This window comes from Perissodus microlepis, chromosome 4 (assembly GCF_051167445.1).
Source record: "Perissodus microlepis isolate ML-2025 ecotype Zambia chromosome 4, ASM5116744v1, whole genome shotgun sequence".
Classification (NCBI taxonomy): Eukaryota; Metazoa; Chordata; class Actinopteri; order Cichliformes; family Cichlidae; genus Perissodus; species Perissodus microlepis.
Genome location: NC_140464.1, coordinates 9,311,651 through 9,325,117, shown reverse-complemented (window position 1 = coordinate 9,325,117; position 13,467 = coordinate 9,311,651). Strand labels below are relative to the sequence as shown.

Genomic DNA, 13,467 nt, shown 5'->3' with positions numbered 1-13,467 from the left:
TTCTCATTGGGATCTTATTTGCTCTGCTTTGAGAGTCACCACCATTGCTAAGCAGTATACTGAAGAGATTAGATTGGTGGAAATTGCATGCTGCGTGTTCAAATGTTTGTGCATGTGAGGGGTATGTCCCTTCTTTGTTGTGATCAGTGTCATGGTCGTTAGTCAGAAACCTGTAATGTATTATACAGATTACGCAGAACACTTTTTGAAGCAATGCATTGTATTACATTACTTTTTTGAATCTCTATAAAATGACCTGAAATGCATCGTCTTATAATTGCCATTTAACAATATAAACCTCAGGCTACAGTTCCACACACCAACACAAATTCCTATCCCAGTGAGGAAACACATATGATCTTTCTCTAAATCTTTAGGTATGAACATAAAGCTGAAAGCACAAAGCAAAGATGAAATCCAGCACAAAAGAAACTGGCACAATGGTTTTACTTTAGAAACATGTACAGGTAGAAATGGAGGCTGCAGCCTGACTGCTCATCAGTGTCTTTGTTACCTGTTGAAGGTCCAGGTCTGGCTGCTGGACTGGGGCTTGTATTCACTCAGCTTACTTCACTCTCAGCTCTTTGCTAGCTTAGCGTTAGCATTTAGTATGTGCAGGTGCTTACAAAGAGCTGAAGTTGTGTTGCTAGTATAATGCAGCTCTTTCTGTCCTGGATGCAGTTTTTATTTTACCATCAAGCTTTTGTCCTTTTGTGGTATAAAAATATTATTAATTTCTGAATCCACCCTGTAGACTGCACCACTGTTTTCCGCCTCTTACACGGGAATTAAAATCAGCTGACTTTAGTGCGAGTGCAAGAACTGATAAGTGGTATCGATAGGCAAGCAGACTAACAATTCCAAGAAATTAAAATACTTTGAACCGGTTCTCTACAAGAATTGGGAAGAATGAAAACAATAAATTTTGTTAGATTCACATACTAGTTTGAGTCTCCCAAACACAGCAAAAAAATCAATTTTATGTGGACAAACAGAGTCCTTAAGCAAGGAAATTGCAAAAGTGGCTGCATTATAGATCAGAAAAGCCTTGGTATGCATTTACATTGTAAAAAGCCTTGTTTTTTAAAAAGTGACTCATCCATAATCGTGGGAGGTTGTGGCCAAACTACGCAAACATCTTTTTAAATCAGACCTATGTGTTAATTTTCCACTGATGATATCAATTACACTGATTAACGCTTAGAGGAAATTGTGGGAAGCTTCACGGACATCCTTTGTAAACCAGTAAATCTCAGTTTGAAATCAGGTTTAATGATGGCCCTGATAACAGGACTCAAATTAATGCTTAAGCTGCCCATTTGTTCTGGTGTTGAACATGACTGAATTCTTGCTGTAGTGCAGGAGATGTCCTTCAGCTTTGCCTAGTAGAAGTGAAGGACAATGTGTCACTGCAACATCAATGCTCCATTGCATCATATCTTTCCCGATGTCCTCATTGTTTACTCATGGGAATTTTAGAGAGGATTCACATGAAAAAACTTTTCTGCCGTCTTTGTCATAGATGGCCAGTTCTGTGGTTATGAAAGGATACATAGATTCTCTTGTTGGTATTTTTTTTTTACTGTTGTCTTTTAGAAGTATTTACTTTTACTACTGCTAAACAGGAATACCATACAGTATATGTTTTACGTGACTCCAACTGAACAATGCAGGATGACTCTTTTCTTTTCCTTAAAAGAGCTTCTGTGCATTAGTCCGTTCTCAGCGTGCACATCTCTCTAACTGTTCTTCTCAAACAATCTAAGAATACCAAATGCCCTCTTTAGCTGGTCCTGCCCTGAAGAAAATCTGCTAAAAGCAATAAAAGCAACAGCGTAAGACCACATAGAGCCCCTGCTATACTTGTCATCCTTATCATTCTACCCCACTTATTCCAGATAATAACAAATTATTCGCCATGCCACTCAAGAAATCCTGCTTTTACCAAGAATAAAAGTCATTATGGTGCTTCACAAGATGTCCTTGATGAACAATCCTCGAGAGCAAAAACAGACATGGGAGTACATTAATGTCTTCATCACATGCATGTGTAAAGGCCACTCTTCATCACACCACTCTGCCACTCTGTTATTCATTCATCACTATGCAGGGTTGCCCTGGAAGCATGGAAGAAGAAACTACGAGACAAAGATCAGACATTAAATGAATGACTTCTCCAGAAAAACAAAACAGCCCCAGAGTTTGTGCCACTTAATAGCTTTTCTGCTTTTGTACCCTAGGATCCAGTCTACGCACAGAGCACAGAGATGGCTTTAACAAAAGATTATGAATGTACCTCTGAAACCAAGTGTCAACAGTAGGGTGTCTTTAAATATGGCAAAGGTTAAGTGCACAGCTTGTTTAGGTTAAAGCAACACAGGAGGTAGTGCACATTTTTTAAAACAGTTTTACACAATATACAGTAATACAGACAAGAGGTACTCTGTTGTAAAATACTGAAAGTGAGGTTAAACTATTTAAAATCTTAAATTCCACTAAGCATTTTGCTATTAGGCCTACTCTACTGAAAGTTGTCTCGACTGAGATGTCAAAACTACATGCAAGCAAGCTAGGATGGAGGATTTGAAATTTATACTTCCTCTCTAAATATAGAGAGGAAAGTTTAGGGTCTCTGCCTGCCCACTCTTGCTTACTTCTAACTTTTGACACTCTGAAAGGCTGGGGCTAACTGATTTAACTGATATTAGTTAATATATGGTTGAATAAATACTAAATACTAAACTGATATTAGAATTTACAAAGAGCTAATCAGGGACAAAATTATTAGGTGAACTAGTGAAGCAAAATAAAGAGAGGGCATTGTAACGATCTTTTACTCGGCAGAATGTTACCACCTCCTCTTTTATAAAGAATATGCCTAAACTTAATAAATAAACACAAATTGCAAAGTTATTACCAAGATAAAACAATGTATTTAGTCTAATTTGCCTGTCTAAGAAATATTCCTCAATTAAATCTAAGGTTTTATGTATGAGGATTTCAAATAGCAGTGTTTCTATACCCTTTCTGCCTCTGTGTAAGTAAGAAGCAGCCAGGCACAACTATTATAAGATCATTCCTCATCATCAATGATATTAGAGAAGCAACTGTTGCTGTCCATTATTCTGGGAAGGGTTATAAGGCTATTTCCAAACAATAAGGTGAGAAAGAGTATCCATGACAGAAGAATTTTTTTTAAAAATGAAGAGGTTTGCCTCTTGAAAGCCTCTTCTTTCTAAAGAGAAGATGGCAGCACAGCTTAGTTTTCCAAAGTTGCATCCAAAGAACCCACAAGCCACAGGCCTGGACACCTTGCAGTCAGTGACCCGTCCAGGAACACTTTTTCTCTAGAGTCAGTGATCATACTGATCATACTAAATGGTTTTGTTTCACAGGCATACATTTGTTTCCAAATTATTACCCCCAGTTTCTAGCCAGTTATTACAATACATAAATTTACCGTCATTAAATTTAATTAAAGGTCTTATTACTCAGCTATAACCATTGTTGTTACACGATAACATTAGAATCTTATTTGGCCATTACTTTGGTGATTAAGTGGTAATCATTTCCTTCTTCCATATTATTATCTTCTTATTTCCTCCTGGTTACCTCAGTAATACCACACTATTAGAAAGCTGTAATAGTTTAGCAAACAACTACAACCTGACAGCAAGTTTAGGTTTCATCTGTTGTAATTTTAAAACATACAAATTCACGTAAAACCTAAAAACAATAAACTATAAATAAATGTGTTTGAACTGTAAAATTCTATAACCAAAATTTAGTGTCAAGCATTCATGTTGTACTTTACAGATTTTCTCAGTTGTCCAATTGACTATTTTTAAATCACAGTTACACAGTTTTCAAAACAAAAAGAAAGTCAATTTTTTGTTTGCTCTTGAAAACTTTTTAGAATTTTTAGACAGTTGTCTGCAGTTTGAACAAATATTAGTTTACTGTATATGGCTTTGTGAGCAAATCGGGTCATGTTTCTTTTAGCTGCACAGTTTCACTATCCATTATACACCAGAAGATTTTAATTGTGTATGATTATTCTAAAAGGGGCGGCCTGCTCAGATTAATATTTAAGCCTTCAGCTGCCTGGAAAAGATGCAAAAGAGGACAGATGTGGTCTAAATGCTGGTTCTTTCCCTGTTGCATTGCAAGGAGCAGCGTTAGACGTGACGGCGGTGACATCTGTGGCTAAAGGAATAGGAGAAACAGAACAACTGCCTTCACTGTTATATACAATTCCACTTTGTAGGCTTATGTTTAATTCCTCTTGTTTAGTTCTGTGAAGTGCTGCATTATTTTTCTTTTTGTTGTTACTTTAGTCTGTGTACTGTATTATTTAAAGGCTGGCTGGATTATTTTTGTTCTCTCTCCATACATGCAAATGTACATGCTCTTTGTCTTTACAAACTAATAATGCCTTAAGCCTTTTGACTGGTACTTATATAGTGCTTTTCTACTCTACTTGAGCACTCATTCATAGCTAAGTGCTTTCTTTCTAACATTCAAACACATTCACACTCCGATGTATGCATCTTGCACAAGGATAGGTGGCATGCAGACTGGAGCAGCCAGGGATCAAACCACCATGTACTAATTAGCAGACGAACGGCTCTACCTCCTGAGCTCAGCCAACCCAACATTGGAAATCAGCATTTGAATAATGTTACTTTTGACACATAAAAGAGGTCAATTCTCCCTAGAAAAGTTATTGTCAAGTGCACTGTCCATTATTAGCAAAAACATGTGGGACAATAATTTTTCAATTAAAAATGAGAAATGGCTTCTAGACTCGATCATTGGACAAAGAAAATGTAAATATTTCAAATATTAAATATGCATAAACCCACCCTGGTTTACATATTGCCAAAGGACCTTTTGATTTTTGTCGCAATAATGTATTCACTGACACAAAAACAGACAGATTAATTAAAAGTTTTAGGATTTGAAGGGAAATGCATCTTCGGAGCTGACAACTTCAAAAATATTGCGAGAAATGCACCAAAGCATTTAAGAAAAACTGTAAGCAGCAAAGCCACGTTCTATTTTCTGTAAACCCATTACAACATCATTATAGTGGCTCTAGACAGCATGCCATGCTACTTTAATATTGAATGAGTGAGGGAACAGCACACCAACATCTTGCTTTCATGAAGCTATCAGGAAACCCATTCTGTCTCCAAATGTGTTTTTTACTGTAGATAGGGGTTGAGGGCACAGTAAGTATGCCTGTCTATTTTTAGAAATGCAATTTCAAAGTTTTCTGTCTTCATACACATGCACATGGGCCAGTTTTTAAATGAAAGGATGAATTTCCGTGTGTGTGTGTGTGTGTGTGTGTGTGTGTGTGTGTGTGCTTTACGTGTGTGTGTGTGTGTGTTTTTGCTTTGCTTAGGGCTTGTTTGTAGTTTTAACAGGTAGCAAATACTTTCCTCTGTAGAGGAAACGAGCTGTGAAGCTTTCCACTTCCTTACCTTTAGGCTTAAATGGGACTTAGTAACTGAGATATAAAATCTAGAAATCACCTCCCAAGTATTACCAGACAATATGTAAATTTAATGACTTCACCCTCTAGTTCAGTTATTTCATGGTAGGTTGGAAAGCTTGGCTATAGTGTAATCACCTGAATTTAGATTTGCACACAGCCTCAGGTGATGGTTTCCTGCACTCATTTTTTTTAGTCTCCACTTGCCCAACACCAACGCAGTCAGGAAGCTTAACTAAATGGACTCACAGTGCAATGTTCATGAAACACCTCCTATCACACAGTCTCTTTCTATATCAGAGTGGAAGTTTTAAAGTGCAGCGATACTTTTAGCTAGTCTGCTTCTCACTGCAGGGCTGTTGCTTGTGACTACGTTGGGCTACAAAGATGGGTTGTGCCTCCTCAACCCTACCTGCGATGCTTTTAAGAGCAACTAAATTATCTCAGCACTTGCTGAATGACAGCTCTGGAAGTACATAACAGAAAAATGTATTTACCAGCATAACCTTGTCATGTTATCAAAATAAAAAAATGTCTTGATGTAATAAAAGGAAATGTGACTCATAGTAATTCCTGTGTACAGTTTTTGAAAAGCAAGACTCCTGTCACATCTTAACACCTCTCACAAGCTCAGAGTGAGATCTGGCCATTAGCCAGTAGTAGTAAATGTGTTATATTACAAGACAAAATAACCTTATCAGAACTGTCAGTCTATGCAGCTTGACTTTATAATCATGAACAATTAAGAACTTGAATTTTTTTATAACATGGTCCATATTTTTAAGTTGAACTTCACAAAACTATTTCATTTTCATTCGTTTTAATGTATTTTCAAGTTGTATGCCATACATAGCTGTCTACAGCTGAAGGTACTAAGGTCAATACTTTTCTAAGGACATGTTCTCTAAATTGCATATGGTTGTAGCTGCCACCTGATGCCCACAGGGTTCATCCAAGAATGGAACATTTGAGATGACTCTCTTGAGGCAGAGCAAGAGCTGAAATCATGTCTTTATGGAAACACTCTGGACTGGCCAGAGTAACAGCTACATGCAGTTAATTCGAACCAGTTTAATTTTCAGAGTTGCTCCACTGAAGGTGGACTCAAAAGTTAAAGTAACATTTATAACTTTTTAATGCAGTCTTTTTATTAGAATTGTGAAAATGTGTATGAGAATATAAATGTTAAAATTAGCCCCATGCCACACTGGGCTAGTGACTGGTCAGCGAACATCTGGCAATTGGGTCACGAGTGAAAAATGGGTTAAGGTGAAACTGGTGAGCCTTTTGAGATGTCGGCTGAAGCAGAGAGGGACAACTTTTTACTTTGAAGGTCAATGGACTCCTTTTCTGCCACTTTTTCAAGTCTTACCACTGGCAGGAAGCGAGTGTTTGCAGACAAGTTGCTGTCTTCCATGCCAAATATGGGCAACCATGGCAATCTGCTACTGACCAAATCACAAAGAGGTACCATCTTTCCAATACAACACATTTTTCCCCAGTGACCAGAGGTTGCGGGTGGGTTATCAGGGAGTCACCATCTGCTCTTTAGGCTTCTGTGACTGAGCTGAATCAGACATCAAACACCCTACCACTTCTCCTATACAAAGCAAACCCCTAACCTAAACCAACCGAGCGTTTCCAGACAAAAGAACCTGGAGGATTTCCTCTTGTGTGAATTTATTCTCCCACCAAGGTCTTTGTCAGTGAGGTCACTGACAAACATGGAGCTGCTCATCAGGAAGCTTTTGTACACTTTGTAATCAGACTGTAAAACTAAATGTTAAAGAATGCCTAGCAGCTTCCAGCCATTGTGGCCTGCTATGATTTAACAGTGAGATGAGCTGAGGTGGTGCTGATGGTGGATTACAACTAACAGGGCTTACTGTTGCTGACATTAAGGGCCATGATACATTATGTCTGATGTTGCCATTGTGAATTAATATATAAATCATAGAACTGAGTTCTTGATGTTCAAGGGGCATAGAGACATCACCCAGTTGGAGAATCTATAACCGTTTTCTGGGTCATTCCTTGTTCTTTTATGTATTACAAATTCAGAATATTTTTTATTATCTCTCTACTGTCTCTTTTTTAGTGCTAATGTGGAGACCTTTCTCTGCAAACCACTTAAGGCATTTGTTTTGCTGCTACTGCACAGAAACAACAAGATTATTTGTATTTTTACAAAAGAAGAAGAGGGAAGCAGTTGGAACTTGACTTGTCATTTTTTCTTTATATATCAGACTGCAAACAGTAGGAGAATCTCTCCAAGCATTAAAAAGTATTTTTATTTTACAGCTTTCACTTAAGAGAGTAATAGTACAAATAAAATGAAATTACATGAAACATCATTTATACACAATATCATACAGCACTCTTTTATTGTGACAAGTCTTTCTTTATGTCTTAAAAGCATAAATCATTTCATGATTTTATTTTCATTGAAACTGTATGAGTCATCTCGGAAAAAGTTGACATGGAACAGAAACAAATGGCAATGATTTAAATTCTTAACAGTTGCGTCACGCTGTGGTCCATAGAAAGCTATTTTTGTCCTCATATCCATGTGTGCTCCTCTGCACGTCAGCAGCTGAGAAAAATCAGTCAGATCGGTGCCAGTGCTCAACCTTCCAACGCTCTGGGTCAGCATCCTGGAGATGTGCCAGAAAATCCAGCTTCTCGCAACCATATGGGGTCTGCTTCTCCTCACCACCTCCGCACCTCCCCTCCTTCATCCCTACCTCCAGGGCTGCCACCTGACAAATCTTCAAATATATCGTCTTGCATAAAAAGCAAGAAAAAAGTAAGGACAATAGGACTTTCTGTTCAGAACAAGGAGGAATATTACTTTGCATCCCAACATTTAAGTCTAGATGGAAAAATGATTTAAAATGAATACATATATGATGAAAACTTGACATTTATGGCATAATTTACTTTATTAAGTAACCTGTTATTAGTGCAATGGTTCAATCTTTGATATTAACAAAAATAACAATGGAGGTTGGAGCTTTAAATGAAAATATCTAGATTTTTAATTATTTTGCATTTTTTTAAATACAAGACTTTGTCATTAACAAAGAATTGTAGGTGGTCTTGTTGTAAAAGTTTTTTAAACAATTCACTGCAGAAACAAAACAAAAACTTGTGAGCCCAGATACTGTGATGTAGGACTGAAGTTATTTGCATATTTTGTTCCTTGCCAGCTACATGGCAGGTGCCAACACGACAAACTATCTTTATCAGATGCGCAAAACATTCATGAAGAGTAATTATTGTCTTCCATATAATGAGCACCTCTTTGAACTGAATTCCCTCGCGGAGTGACATTCGGTGCATATCTAATTTGTGGTGATGAAGCCAGTGTGCGTGTGTGAATGTATTTGAGAGCGAATTCTCGAGCTACCTGACTGTTAGAGCCCAGTGTAGGGAAAATGTTCCCTATTGGTTGAAAGATGGCAGCAGGGGCAGCTGCAGGACTGACCCTGCCAAGGACGGAGAGCTTCCCATGCCTGTTCAATGCCATAAAATGGGTCATTGAACAGCTAAATGGAGTCATTATGATGAGTAATTAAAAGAATACGGCTAAAGACTCCCAAATTCCCCTTTTCTCTTGGTTCCGCTGCTTTTTGTGTTGTCATGGGTCTTTGCTGAAAGGCAGCTGTCTTGGGCCACTTTAACTATCACCCCTTTCACTGGAATGCAAATAGCAGCCTCCACCACTAATTGGATCACATTATCTATTGTCCTCTCATTGACTGAAAATCTAGCCATTTTGCCGTTTTTCATAACTGATTGTTAGAGATTTGATTTTCCCAGTGCTTTTCATTTGACCCAACATGTTATACACTCTGAATCACAAGAGATGAGAACAAAGAATTGTTTGCTTAGAGTAAAAAGAGTAACATGAATACTGAGTGTAAATGTAATTTAGAGCTTGCTTATGTAGATATTAATATTTATGTAAGTGGGAAAATTGCAGCCTTGCATTGCGAACAGAGAAATATACCAGCACGGATGAGGCATGGACAGAGGATGAAGAAATTGTGTTTTCCTTCTGTTTTGATTATTGCAGCGAATACAAAGCGTGGCTTTCTTTTGAGTGTAAAGCTTTTCTTTCTCTTTATTTTAACTTCCAATAAAAATGCATGAATTTGTGCACAAGTAGCCTTCCCCTGGGCAATGTGTGTAGAATATTCTGTTTTGCTTTATAGGCAGTCATTAAGACGATGGGGGAGGGGGTGGAGGGTGATGTTTGATTAATTAGTGAGCCTAAGTTTGGCAAGACCAGAAACTGAAACAGAGGATTTCATTAGCTTGTGCTTGTTAGATAAGGTTAATGAGGTAGTTCTAATTCTTGACGAAAGAAAATACATATATTCATGCAGCTGAATTCATTTTGGAGACTATAAGCCAAATGAAGGTGAACAAGCGGGGGGGTGTTATTGTTGTTTGTTTGTTTTGTTTTGTTTTGTTTTTATTCATGATTCATTGAGAATGGTATCCATGGATTCTATTAAGATGTTGACTTAAGGTTAAATGGTTGACATACTGACATAAAAAATAAATTTTATGAACCTCTTTGTTGAAATTGAAATATTTACATGATTCTCTTTCAATTATTGTTCCTCAGTTGACATCTGCAGACATCTGTATTGCTGGAGAACACCAGGGATGCTTTCCCTCACTGAGGATTTCAACCTAGATTACAGTGGTAAGTGCAGGTGTTTGGTACAGTCTCACATAGCTTGAGTCGAGCGCTGCATGAGCAATCACCCCCTAAGAGGATAACAGGCAATCCATCGTTAATCCACCGGTCAATATGCATGACAAGAACAGTACAGTAGCAAAGACAAACTACTCAGAGGACATGTCATTCTGAGAGTGGACAACTCTTTTACCATTTCACCATCTCAATTTTTTAAAATTAATTATCTTTTTTCAAAAGTATGGACCAGAAATGTCCATACTTGATTACTCTCGCTCTTTCTGCCTTTCTGGCTATATCTATATATCTATATGTATATGTATATGTATATCTATATCTATCTATCTATCTATAAAAAAAAAAAAAACACCCAGCTCACCCCTGCGGGCGGTTTATCCTTCAAGCTCGGGTCCTCTACCAGAGGCCTGGGAGCTTGAGGGTCCTGCGCAGTATCTTAGCTGTTCCCAGGACTGCGCTCTTCTGGACAGAGATCTCCGATGTTGTTCCCGGGATCTGCTGAAGCCACTCGCCTAGCTTGGGAGTCACTGCACCTAGTGCTCCGATTACCACGGGGACCACCGTTACCGTCACCCTCCACATCCTCTCGAGCTCTTCTCTGAGCCCTTGGTATTTCTCCAGCTTCTCGTGTTCCTTCTTTCTGATGTTGCTGTCATTCGGAACCGCTACATCGATCACTATGGCCGTCTTCTTCTGTTTGTCTACCACCACTATGTCCGGTTGGTTAGTCACCACCATTTTGTCTGTCTGTATCTGGAAGTCCCACAGGATCTTAGCTCGGTCATTCTCCACCACCCTTGGGGGCGTCTCCCATTTTGACCTTGGGACTTCAAGGTTATACTCGGCACAGATGTTCCTGTACACTATGCCGGCCACCTGGTTATGCCGTTCCATGTATGCCTTGCCTGCTAGCATCTTGCACCCTGCTGTTATGTGCTGGATTGTCTCAGGGGCATCTTTACACAGCCTGCACCTGGGGTCTTGCCTGGTATGATAGATCCCAGCCTCTATGGATCTTGTACTCAGAGCTTGTTCTTGTGCTACCATGATTAGTGCCTCTGTGCTGTCTTTCAGTCCAGCTTTGTCCAGCCACTGGTAGGATTTCTGGGTATCAGCCACCTCCTCTATCTGCCGGTGGTACATACCGTGCAGGGGCTTGTCCTTCCATGATGGTTCCTCGTCTCCCTCCTCTTTCTTGGGTTTCTGCTGCCTGAGGTATTCACTGAGCACTCGGTCAGTTGGGGCCATCTTCCCAATGTATTCTTGGATGTTCGTTGTCTCATCCTGGACTGTGGTGCTGACACTCACCAGTCCCCGGCCCCCTTCCTTCCGCTTAGCGTACAGCCTCAGGGTGCTGGACTTGGGGTGAAACCCTCCATGCATGGTAAGGAGCTTTCTTGTCTTTATGTCAGTGGCTTCTATCTCCTCCTTTGGCCAACTTATTATACCAGCTGGGTACCTGATCACGGGCAGGGCGTAGGTGTTGATAGCCCGGATCTTGTTCTTACCGTTCAGCTGATTCCTCAGGACTTGCCTGACCCTCTGCAGGTACTTGGTGGTTGCAGCTTTCCTAGCTGCCTCTTCATGGTTCCCATTCGCCTGCGGGATTCCCAGGTACTTGTAACTGTCCTCTATGTCTGCAATGTTGCCTTCTGGTAGCTCAATCCCCTCAGTTCTGACTACCTTCCCTCTCTTTGTTATCATCCGACTACACTTCTCCAGCCCGAATGACATCCCGATGTCATTGCTGTATATCCTGGTAGTGTGGATCAGTGAATCGATGTCTCGTTCACTCTTGGCATACAGCTTGATGTCATCCATGTACAGGAGGTGGCTGACAACTGCTCCGTTCCGTAGTCGGTATCCGTAGCCAGTCTTGTTAATGATCTCACTGAGGGGGTTCAGGCCTAAGCAGAACAGCAGTGGGGACAGAGCATCTCCTTGGTAGATCCCGCACTTGATGGTGACTTGTGCTATGGGCTTGGAGTTGGCCTCTAGTGTTGTCCGCTACATCCGCATTGAGTTCCTGATGAAGGCTCTTAAGGTCCTGTTGATCTTGTACAATTCTAGGCATTCCAGTATCCAGCTGTGGGGCATTGAGTCATAGGCCTTCTTGTAATCAATCCAGGCAGTGCACAGGTTGGTCAGCCCGGTCTTGCAGTCTCGGCTGACTGTTCTGTCTACCAGTAGCTGGTGTTTTGCGCCTCTGGTATTCTTGCCAATCCCTTTCTGTGCCCTGCTCATGTATTGACCCATGTGCCTATTCATCTTAACCAATATGATGCCTGACAGGAGCTTCCATGTAGTACTGAGGCAGGTTATTGGTCAGTAGTTGGATGGGACCGGTCCCTTCTTGGGGTCCTTGGGGATCAGGACCGTCCGACCTTCGGTTAGCCATTCCGGGTGTCTCTCGTCAACTAGCAGCTGGTTCATTTGTGCTGCCAGACGCTTGTGGAGTGCAGTCAGCTTCTGCACTCCATATATATATATATATATATACATACAGTATAAAGCACTTTGTTAGTAGTGGGCTGTCATAGAAGCACATGACTGGTTCAAAGCTCAAACTACAAATAAATACAAATGTTAACACAGTTTAACAGGTTAAAAGGCATAAAATAGTATTTTTGCACCAACAATTTGATTTTCAAAGACATATTAACTGAAAACTTGGCTTATATAATCATGGTGTGCAGTGCACCCAAAACCAGTTGCGAGAGATGGCTGCACCTCCTTTGCCTGTCCTGGTTCTGGTGGAGGGATCTTCCTGTTAAAAGGGAGCAGGCTAAACAACAGCAACAGTTGGTTACAGCTTATAACCAGCTTATATATTAGCTCATTACCAGCTTATAACCAGCTAATTTTAGGCTCGAGTGTCCAAAAATCATTTCCCTCTGATAAACATTTAATTATATTCTCGCATCTTATGAGAGTTTATTCTCATTACTTAAGTGTCAAAGTCAAACACTAGATTCACTTCACATTTCTTTGTTGCCAATTTTTTTCTATTTTTAAGTAAGGTGAAAACAGTGAATGTCTGAAACTGTAAGTCTGTAAACCATGGTAGAGGCTCTGTCAGGGTTTGGTGCTGGATTTTAGTCAGTGGTGTTGGGGATCTTGTCAAAATTCACTGAATTATGACCAGAGAAGTACCATCATATTTTGACCCACCATGAAATACCATCTGCATCAGCATGACAATGACCCCAAGAACACTGCCAATGCAGTTAAACACAAA

At 39.8% G+C, this 13,467-nt stretch overlaps 1 protein-coding gene across 1 annotated transcript in view; it reads left to right on the top strand.

Moving 5' to 3' along the window:
• Window positions 1-13,467, top strand: part of elfn1a (extracellular leucine-rich repeat and fibronectin type III domain containing 1a) — an 84,192-nt gene that overhangs the window by 46,487 nt on the left and 24,238 nt on the right. Inside the window, exon 2 of the mRNA XM_084925486.1 lies at window positions 10,137-10,217. The gene's annotated coding sequence lies outside the window, so the exon portion shown is untranslated. The remainder of the gene's footprint in view (window positions 1-10,136; window positions 10,218-13,467) is intronic.